Here is an 11,152-nt window from a genome sequence, read left to right as displayed (position 1 = left end):
TACAACAACACAGGTATACAGAACTACCGTCAATACAACAACACAGATATACAGAACTACAATCAATACAACAACTCCGATATACAGAAACACCGTCAATACAACACAAGTATCCAGAACTACCGTCAATACAACAACACAGGTATATAGAACTACCGTCAATGCAAAAACACAGATACACAGAACTACCGTCAATACAACACAGGTATACAGAACTACCGTCAATACGACAAAACCGATATACAGAACTACCGTCAATACAACACAGGTATACAGAACTATCGTCAATACAACACAAGTATACAGAACTACCGTCAATACAACAACACAGGTATATAGAACTACCGTCGATGCAAAAATACAGATACACAGAACTACCGTCAATACAACACAGGTATACAGAACTACCGTCAATACGACAAAACCGATATACAGAACTACCGTCAATACAACACAGGTATACAGAACTATCGTCAATACAACACAAGTTTACAGAACTACCGTCAATAAAACAACACCGATATACAGAACTACCGTCATACAACACAGGTATACAGAACTATCCTTAATAATACGTTGCACTTTTCCAGCTGTTGTACATGCTGTTATAAATTCTAGTTATATTTGAATGACATCTTAATTTTACTGGTGTATCCTGATCAAAGAAAGAAATTTGCATGATACAATATCTAAAGATAGAACAGTTGTCTTTTTCTTCAGAATCACTCTGTGTTACAAAATACCTTGATATGCGGGCACTTATTATCCTCTGTAATCGTTCGTGAATCTTGGTATCTAGTCAAGAGGGATAATTGAAACTGATACTTCACGCACTGCCGTTTATCACACGAGATCGAACCTGACATCAAATTCACAGCCATGCTTCAACGGTCAAACCATAAGGACTTCCCTGATCAGTATATGTGTGAATAGTTAGGAAATCTGATAACAAATAAGCACAATTATATATTGTTTATGGTAAGAAGATAGATGATAATCGTCTGTTCAGTACGTCACCGTGTAATCAGTGTTTACGTAATCAACGCTGATCTGCGCCTATTGTTAATGTGGAATGTTGCAGTGCACAGGGACATGATGATTTAAAAAATTAAATACGTAAACATATTTCACTCTTTCTTGATAGTAAGTCGTCTCAGGGAGATTATAAATCTCACGTTATGAGATAGCTTAATTCCATGTGTTGTTATTAACATTCTTTAGAAATGGGTCGGTCTATATCTAATAGATCTTATTGATCAAGAAAACAATTCTTTTTCTCTATTTTTTGTTTGCTTATCTAGATAAATAAAATTATGCATCATTGTTGCATGCGTAACAAATAGTGAATCTTTCTTAATTGCGGGGAAACATTCCTAGCATTTTAAGATCACATCTGAAGCGAATTCAATTGGTGTGTTTTGCTCTAAAAATAATCCATTGTACATAACGCATATTCTTCATAGGTGCACATTCCTGTCGGCGGAGGCGTGACAGCCATTTACTCCTGGATATTAATAGTCACGGCCGATAAAATAAACAATAAACAGATTCCTAGCTAGAGATTTGTTTTATCCATTATCAACGAATGATAGTCGGGGTTTTTTTTCTAATGTCATTTGTGAGGAGACAGAAATTTATTCGGTTTGTTTTTTTTCTCGGAACTGTTTGCATGATATCACCTGCTAAAAAGTTCACAGATCAAGGTCAGTTTACTGTTTTATTAACATCGTCAATCATTTCATTTCGACGCTTAATACCCAAGGTATCTAAAATATACCCGTACACGTCGTGAAAACTGCGTCCGGGGTATATATTGACCAATCAAATTGTAGCATACAATCGACAGCTGTGAAATTATACCTTTCATGGAGATTGGAAAGTTTGTACACAGTGTAACCGCTCTATTAGTGACGAAAAATGATACCTCTGTCAGTTTTAATTATGGAAAACCTCGCGTGACCTTCGCGTGCTGGTCACGCGCATCTGGTTTATGGGTAAAAGAAATTGTATGAGTATGCCGGTGATATTTTAGACATTTTATTCGTTCTGCTTGCTTTTGGGCGTGGAGGCAAATTATCAGCACCTCATGTAGTCGTCGTGTGGCGGTAAGTAGATAAATTATACATATGTGTGGATATATATATATCATTCTAAAAGATTTGCTTATGATCACACGACTGTAATATCTAGGGGAAGTCTTGTAAAGTAAGTTAGACGTTTAACCTACAGACGGTTAAGTGAAGACTTTTGTTTGATATTGCTTGATAACCATGACGAGAAATGATTTTTGGATAAAAACAGTCTGCATTCTTTAATGTGCTTAGATCATTAAGTGTAGTTTCATCATTAAAAAAACTGCTATACTCAAATCCTATCAGTTGTATTGGAAATTTCCTCAGCCGACGGATCCATTAGTGTTGAACTGAGACCGGAATATCGAGTCGTAAAATGATCAGATTTATATTGTAGAACAAATTTCAGTGTGGGATTTGACCGTGACATATTTTTTGCAATGCTTAACTGAATAATTCATAACAATCTTTAGTAAAATTAGTTAAACGGACGTGTAATTTGAGTTCAAACCGATAGAAAATATTTTGTACATGTAAGTGATACGGTAATACATGTACATTGTATATCTTACACAGGTGTTAAATTAAATTGTACATGCATATTCATTTCTGAAAAATCTATCTATATATAGAAAGTTGACAGATGTATGTGTAATTAAAGTTCTGTAGTTGACCACTCAAGCTTCACGACTGCATTGACTTTTTATCAGTACTTTGCACCTGTGAGGGTATATGTTTCAATATTATACGCCGAAATGGAAAATAAATCGATTGCGTTTTGACAACAAAGTGCTCTATTGCGTTGGTGGAGTTAAGTGATATCAGAAATAACACTTGCATTTTATTTTTATTTTTATTTCTTTCGTCATTTTGGTTCCCTACTTATATTTTAATTTTCTTGTTTCAATCTTTTTATATATATATATATATATATTTAACAATTCTTCACATCAAATTCTCGAAGTTTTCTTGTGTAGGTATTCCATGTACTTGTTTAACTAATTCTAAGTTAAAACCATTCAGAGGAAATTTTATATCATCACAGATACGGTCAAAGGGTGCATTTATGAAATAACGAAGTACAGAACATGAGAATTAGGAGCCTGGCGGCCGTCAAACCGTCAGTGGGTTTGTAGTACGACTTAATATCAGTAGTGCCCTAATCTACTGACTGGTGATGTCTGTACCGATCACCGGTCGATGTATACTGCCGATCTCGGAGCACACAAGACCATTTCGTCTCCACGATGTGTTAGTTTAATCACTTTATTGCTTTCTTAATACGAACGGAGTGGAAATGTTCTTTTCAAAATCTTTGAAAAAAAACAGCTCTCCAGAGCAGATATAAACAACAGTAATTATAATAATCTATATAAAGAGGGAAGTAATTAAGTGATTTGAATCACATTTAGCTGCACGTGCAGCAACTTAAATATGAAGGACAGGAAGCACCAAATATAAATGTACATTACAATCATACCATGACTTCATACCGCCTTCCCCATTGTCTTTATACATCCTGTACACATAACTGTCTGTCGGTACATGCATTCGGTTAGCTTGGAGTAATGTCTTACTGAAATTATTTAGTTTTCGTGAGTACATCTCCAGGTACGAATTTTCTCGACGTAATCAAATAAAAGTCATTCTGACGTCTCAGAGTTACTGCCCTTCGTTTCACTCAGTTAGTACAACGATAACCTTGACAGTCGATGGGGGCCAAACATGATAAAAAAGGGAAATCGGTCACATCACCGACATGTTCTTACATGTATAAGGGAGGTAACTGTAACAGAAAATAATACTTGGGTTTTGAGTGCTTTATGTCTTGTTTCAGCCCGGGCAGTAATAATTCTTATGAAAGTAAGCAAATGCTACGCTCTTTTAAAAGATCTGTTTTGTTTGTTTTGTTTTGTTTTTTTTTTTACATATTAATTTACTCTTGAAACCGTTTTGTTGTTGTGGCGTTGTCAATAGCACTCAAGTGGCGCCATGTATACTGCATCCGATGCAATATTCCTGTTCACAACCGTACTTGCTGCTGCTCCAAAAACATATATTGATGTCAAATACAATTATAAGAGTTGTTATTTACAGTCTGTAAATAAATCGGAATAGGTTGCTGGATAACTACTTATCGAACTTGTTTGCGCTATCGTAAAAAAAAAAGAAATAATCTACACTGGAGTTTTTGGGAAGTGAGCATTTCACCATTAATACTCCCACACAATTGACACATAAAACAACATCCACCTTCTATAACGTATGGCCATGTGTACTTGGAAATGTGGATGTTCGCTTATATACCCGCCCTAATACACCATCCAACGGTTGGCATTTTTATTTCGTCTTTATCGATTTCTAAACAAATGACAAAAAACAAATTGCAATACACCCTAAACCATATCAGGAAAGATTTAAAAAGACACAGTATATCTATCTCTTACTGTGTTCAGAAGGATTTTCTAACAGATCGCACCGTTGCTGAAAGCTCATAAGAAATTGACCTTTGACATTGTTTATACATGTATCAGAGAGACCGGCAATATGGTTTAAAAGTTATCTCCCCTGTTTGCGTAATCCAGTCAATATAGCTAAGATGTTTTTTTGAACATGACAAAAATGAATAATTTTTGTTCAAACGATTCATACCGTGCCACACGTCAGAATAATTCACAGACAAGCTTTTCCTGTTGATAATGGAAATATTGATAAACATCACAGCTAGAGACTTAATAAATCAAAACCAATCGGGACATTAAAAACGGTATCCTTTAAATCCAACGGATCATTTACAAATGATACAACTTTTTAAAGGTTTACTTTGTTATAGGAGATACAAGCATGTACTTAAATGACATGGGTTTTTTAAGGATGGGCTTGGGTTTACAAGACGTGTTTGCAAGTTTTAGTGTATTTTTATGTCGTTGAATCTTACAACACGCTAGATCGTCTGAACTGTGTTAAACATCAGCTTTTCAATTATATTCTAGATATTCATTTCATCATATATATCATCAACACTTTATCAAAAATACCCTGATAAACAACACAGAAACTTGCAGAATATAGAAATCGTTCGGTCAACTCTGAAACATACCGTGCTTTTAATGTTACTTTCTAATGCATGCTTTTGGAATTTTTAACTCCATTGGGCGGTGAAATTATAGGAATCTCAAAGGGAGAAATAAAGCTTTTAATTTGACACGCGGGAGGCTTTTCGAATATTTTGCAACTTAAGAATCTTTTCCCTAAGAGTAGAGATCCAACACATCACTCACAAGAGGAATACTATTTCGCTCTTACTGTACGTGTTTTGTAAAAAATCTTTTTCAATGTCGTTCATTGTTAACATGACTCTTCAGGTTGACGTTTGCTTGACGTTATCAATCTCTATCAGAGTTGTCGTTCCTTAACAGTCTCAGTTGGCGTAACGCAATGCACTTTGGGAGAGATTTTGATGGTATAATCTATTTATTACAAAAAAAATCAATGAAGTCAGGAAAACTTTACTTGATATGTCAGTTTTCTTTAGTTCTTGTTTATTAAATTCGATACTATTTCTTTTAGTCATCTTTACCTTGATATCGTTAAACATCATACTGAAATCATCATGACAGCAAAAGCTCGTCCCAATATCATCACTAAATCACATTATCACTTTATCACCGACATCCTTATTTCAGTGTAATATCACAATATACACGTATACACTCCTAACACCCACTCCTGCACGTGGATTCTTACCACATGAAGCAAAATACATAATTCGACAAAATAATTACTACAAACAAATTATCTAATCAGTTCCCCACTCCTATCATCACCGTGCATATCATTAGATAAAACTATAAAATTTCACAAAACTACAAAACAAAAACGCAAAAACACCTACAACTGCAATAATTACGAAATAAATTATATTAACGAGTATGAATCACTCTTGTTGACCTGGATGGAAGCGCGCGAATGGTCTTACTGTGAAAGCAACTGAAGTAGTGACCTCATAGCGTATTTCACATCCATTAGGGGAATCGGACCTCGGACGTCAAGGTGAAAGACGATTGCGTCAACACTGCGCCACCCGGCCACTCTAGTAAGGTATACTTCTTTACATTGAAAAATTGTTGAATGCCACTATGGGTCAGTTCGACACCTGGCGTCAGACATTTAAACAGATGACCCTATTAGGTGTTGACTATTGGGTGCTTGTATGTGTGAAGAAAGAAACAAAAGATGTATATTTTTGACTGACGAAAGAAATTTTTTCGAAATCGGATATTGAGATCACTACTTTTGTAGGTGGTTTTCAAGTTATATAGATAAAGACCAATGGGTGTATATTGTAATCCGTTTGTATGTGTGTGGTACGCGACTGACTGGTCCTCACATCCTCAGTTCTTGTCGACCTTTCTCACACTTCGGTATCGAACCCAAACTCTACAATTAATCATCCAGAATTTAAGGAATTTTGATAACATACTGTAACTTGTCAGTATTCATAAACAAAGGTCGTGGATATTTACCTCCGCACCGACACTCACAACAATCGGCCAACACCCTCTTGAATAGTGTATGTCAGTAAATCAGTAATGATACCGCCCGTAAAAATAACAAACATATGGCGCTAATTGAAAGACATTGCATAGATTTGTTTTGTTACATGTACGTAATATTTTGATCAATCACATTATAAAGTTATTTGAATGTATGTACCGTAATTTACATAATTTATAAATAGAATGTATTGTCCACTAAACATCACATTGTGAAAAAAATGAACAGAATTCGAATTCGTAACCCTTGTATAAAATTATAGATTACTGTCAGTGAACCTAAAGTAGATAACACATTTCAAACAGGTTTCAACGTTTATCAGATTTGTTTATAAATATTTCACTTGGTTTTGTGTCCAGTAAAGTAACTTATATACAACACACACAGCAACAGACCAAGTTGTCAGCGTTCAACGATAAACTCAACTGTACTGTCTATTCACTTGAAGAAAAACAACCTGCTAAACCCAACCCCCCTCCCCCCAACGCCCCCAACACCCCCTGATTGTTATGGCTGGTTTTCTATATTACTGTAAATCTCTTAGATTTCGTGGTGGATTTATTTTCACGTTAAATACGCAGGGGAGAGTCAATCGCAAAGTAAAATCCCTCGCAATTATTTGCACGAAAATAACCCTGGGTGGTTACAGATATCGGAGTCTTGACGAGCTTATATATCTGATCGTTCATCATTCACCATTCACGAATTTAAAGCCATTTCTAGATCAGCGTGCGCGAAATAATGTATTCGCAAATATGTCTGAAGAGGTACGAGTAAACATAAAAAAAATATTTTCGAAGTCGAAGTGATTTATACAGAGCAAGGAAAGTGGGTCTTCACGTCCCCTGTATACATGTATAACCCTATCTCGGAGAGCCGTTGTCGAATGTTGATCTACATCCGAAGGTATCTAATTACACTGCGCACATTAAGAAAAAAAACACACAAATGCATACTGTATTTTAATTTTCAATTGTTCGTGAATGGCAGGTGTACGATAACTGATAGTCTGAGTAAGCGTGATGGGTACAGGTGCAGTTATAGAAATAGCACCTGTCGACAAATAACAGGTAACCATACAAATACTGCATATCGTTTATCCTATATAATGAATGCCTTAACTATACAATGACTAGGGTATTCGATTTCCGTCTTATTAGCATAAACGTTATCACGGTGTCGATAAATGGGTTTATGTACATACGTAATAAACTCTGAGGTGTGTAACGGTAAGTACTTATAGTATACATTTATACCGTTGCTGGATGGAAAGGTCTAAATTGTTTTTAAAATTCTGTTTATCAATCACCAGTATCGTAATTCAAAAGTTACACATTTTTCACCAAAAGTATTTTTTATCGATCACGAATATCGTGTTGAATGGGAAATTATCCACGTATCAGTTTTTTAAAAGTTCTACAGAAATGATACTTTTGTAATTCATGTTGTGCATATGTTATTGTACATTTGTGTTTGTTTGTAGAGGCACATGTCGTTTTGAAGCTTGCGCAAGCGTATAAAGGTCCATTAATTACTTAAACCGGTTTTTAAATGGGCGATGTATGTTTACATCCCTTAAATTTACATAAAAGTGGTTAAGATGTGAAGTGTCCATTGTTGGAAAAGCATGTATATCCAAGTGAAAGTTAAATAGGATTTCCATGCTGTCTGACCCCAATTCATATTTGTTTAATGCAGTTGAAGCACGTGCAAAAACATGCAGACGATAATGCGATGGTTACTATACCAGATGTCAAACGTGTTAATTGGGAATATTCTGTCTGTAGGAGTTCCCTAAACAGACAAAGCCCAAACCGTCGGAAATTTCGTCTAACAACTTCGTTTATCTTAATCTTATTGCTGTAAATGAGGAATAAATCTTGACGAATTTCCCAACGTTTTAAAATAACTGCACTATTTTCTCTTTTTACCTTTACAACACGCGCTCTGTACGATCTCCATGTGAATGCACGTGCGTCAACACTTGTAAACTACTCGAAATCTCATTGGCATTGTTTGGAACATCATTATTTAAATATCACGGACCTTCCGTTCTCTTTCTCAACATGAAACACGTGTCAAATCTGCAGGAACATTATTTCTGACGGAAGTGCAGAAAGCATGCTACTAAACCCGGCGCTCATGATAAAACCACTGCAAAATTTAATTAGAGTCGCGCGCCACTTGCACTGATCTGTAACCGTCAATTTGTGAAAATGTTCTCACATTTCAAAGCCGGAAAATCATGGTTGAATGAATCTGCTTCCGCCGTGGTAGATAAAGTCCGGTCTGACTGAAGACATTGTGTATCCTGACAGCTGTACACGAACAATTTGTGACTGAATAGCTTGACCATGTGTCGAATCGGAGCTGTTAATGGGTTTAGTGGACACAGGCTAGTTTTGGTCAGCACTGGTCAGTCAGGGTAACTGTAAACCGGCTACATGTATAGGTAAACAAAAAGCTAAGACTGATCGATACCCTACCGGTAAATAATCCAAAAAACTCTAATCACAGTGAATTATATCTGATAGACTTGAAAACGTTAATTTGTTCAGCGAGTGTCATAAATCTTCGTCTAGTAAATGGTAATGACACGCCTCATTTACAGTCTTCAACCGAATCATTTCCTAGACACACCTATTGGCACGAGCTGCGTTCGTGTTCGTCACGGATTCTTACGGTCAGTTTGACTGATGGTCAAAAAGTGATGATAGGCATAGGGTTACCTACACACACGCATACTTCCGGCCACATTGATAGACTCTCGATGATACTGCTGGGCGTCCTTGTCAGATAAACATCCTTTCAATATCTTTCATGCATTTTCATGTTATTATTTTACTGCATGTTACTGTAAAATTATGTGTTTTCGTGGGGTTCAAATTTCGTGGTTTTCCAGAAATTTCGTTGGCACTTGATCTCATGGATAAACCTTGCTCACAAAATTTACTATAACCGTAATTCATTCAAACTATTTTCGTGTACATAAATGCATTGATTTGGAGTTCCCCTAATTTAACAGAAATAAATCCCACGAAAATATATGACATTACAGTAAGATTTCGTCGACAGGTTGGTACAACAACAAAGTAGATTTCTCAAAGGAAAGAAAATCTGCTATAGAGATTGAAATATCTTAGTCTGTGTTGAAGGCAGGTTAGATTATGACTACAAACTCGAAAGAGTTGTACAGTGTGCAATTAGGAAATAATTGCTGTCAGTTTCCGGATTTATGTGCTATGATTCTAGACGTGAATTCATTAACATAATTTAATAAAGAACGACATAGTTTCATTTATCCTACTGGTAATTTACCCTAAGCCTCTGTAATGATAATGACTATTCTCCTAAAATGCCTAAATTCCATTTATCAAACATGTGTGATAATCACAGGCGCACAATATCAGATGGGATAGTTATAAAAACATCAGCTTCCGCATATCTGTGTTAAGTATTTGATGTTTTGAAATACCTGCGAAATGTTGATTTCTTTTGAACAACTGGATTTGAATGGCTTTAACATGGCCTCCCCTACGGTCTTCCTGTTTATTTCCGCGGAACTCCTCCTCCCCTAACCTGGATACATTGTTATACACCGGAAGACACTATCTCCCGTTGTTTGTTGAATGCATGCACACCCACCATCCTACTCCTGTCAGACAAACCATCTGGAAAAAGTCACTCACTACAAACACCATCCCATGATTAACCAATTTGTCAAAACAGCGCTGTTTTTGTTTTTTTTTACATTTATCTATCTATTTATCTATCTATTTATTGAATATTCAATTTGTTCTTTATTCATATATCTAATTTCGATTCATCTTTTTGTCGAATACGGACCGAACTTGTCAGTATTCATGAAATGCAATTTGGGTTAGTGTTACGGAGACTAGCTTAAATGGCCGACTTGATAAATATTTTTTTCTTTTGTCTGAAACTAGATATTTCAAAGTTAACATTTTTGAATACGATTAAAAATTCATGTGAGATCAGAGTCTAAATACATGTATTTACCTGAATTTGTCATATTGTTATACAGGTCTTTATGTTCCTGACAGATTGAAGGAAACTCGATCTCCGGTTTAGTATGTAAATTGATACTACTCCTCAGTAACTCGTTCTAACCCTGAACGATCAAGATTGAAAAAAAATCAAGTTGATTACAGAACTTATTTATACGGATACCTCAGTTGTTGATATCTTGAAACAGTTTCCCGTGGATGAGATAAAAACATAGACATTCCAATAAGAAATATAATATTTGTAGTAAGTACAGTTTTGTAATATAGAAAATAAAGAAAGTGCTATAATCCTACTAACTGAAAGGAAACACTGACCACAGACGTTTTCCTATATATCACAAATATTTCAGTGAATTTTCCAACCTCCGATCCTGTTGATAGCTATGTTTTTCCTTATTCGCCTTTATTCGTTCATTGTCTGCAATATGATGGATTGAAAACGAATTGTTTGTTTCAAAACTGTTTGTTCTTTTCTTGTTTTTGTCTCTAATTTAC

At 35.5% G+C, this 11,152-nt stretch overlaps 1 protein-coding gene across 1 annotated transcript in view; it reads left to right on the top strand.

Annotated features, from left to right (window-relative positions):
• The first annotated feature begins 2,076 nt into the window (after window positions 1-2,076).
• The window catches only part of LOC132550156 (delta-like protein 1), a 62,952-nt gene continuing 53,876 nt past the window's right edge, over window positions 2,077-11,152 (top strand). The window contains exon 1 of the mRNA XM_060214170.1: window positions 2,077-2,105. The gene's annotated coding sequence lies outside the window, so the exon portion shown is untranslated. The remainder of the gene's footprint in view (window positions 2,106-11,152) is intronic.

The sequence above is a fragment of the Ylistrum balloti genome, unplaced genomic scaffold, assembly GCF_031769215.1.
Source record: "Ylistrum balloti isolate Yb309-2 unplaced genomic scaffold, AGI_CSIRO_Ybal_v1 Utg370106, whole genome shotgun sequence".
In the NCBI taxonomy this organism is placed as follows: Eukaryota; Metazoa; Mollusca; class Bivalvia; order Pectinida; family Pectinidae; genus Ylistrum; species Ylistrum balloti.
Note: the sequence above shows the minus strand (reverse complement) of the source record. Positions and strands in the feature narration are given on the sequence as shown.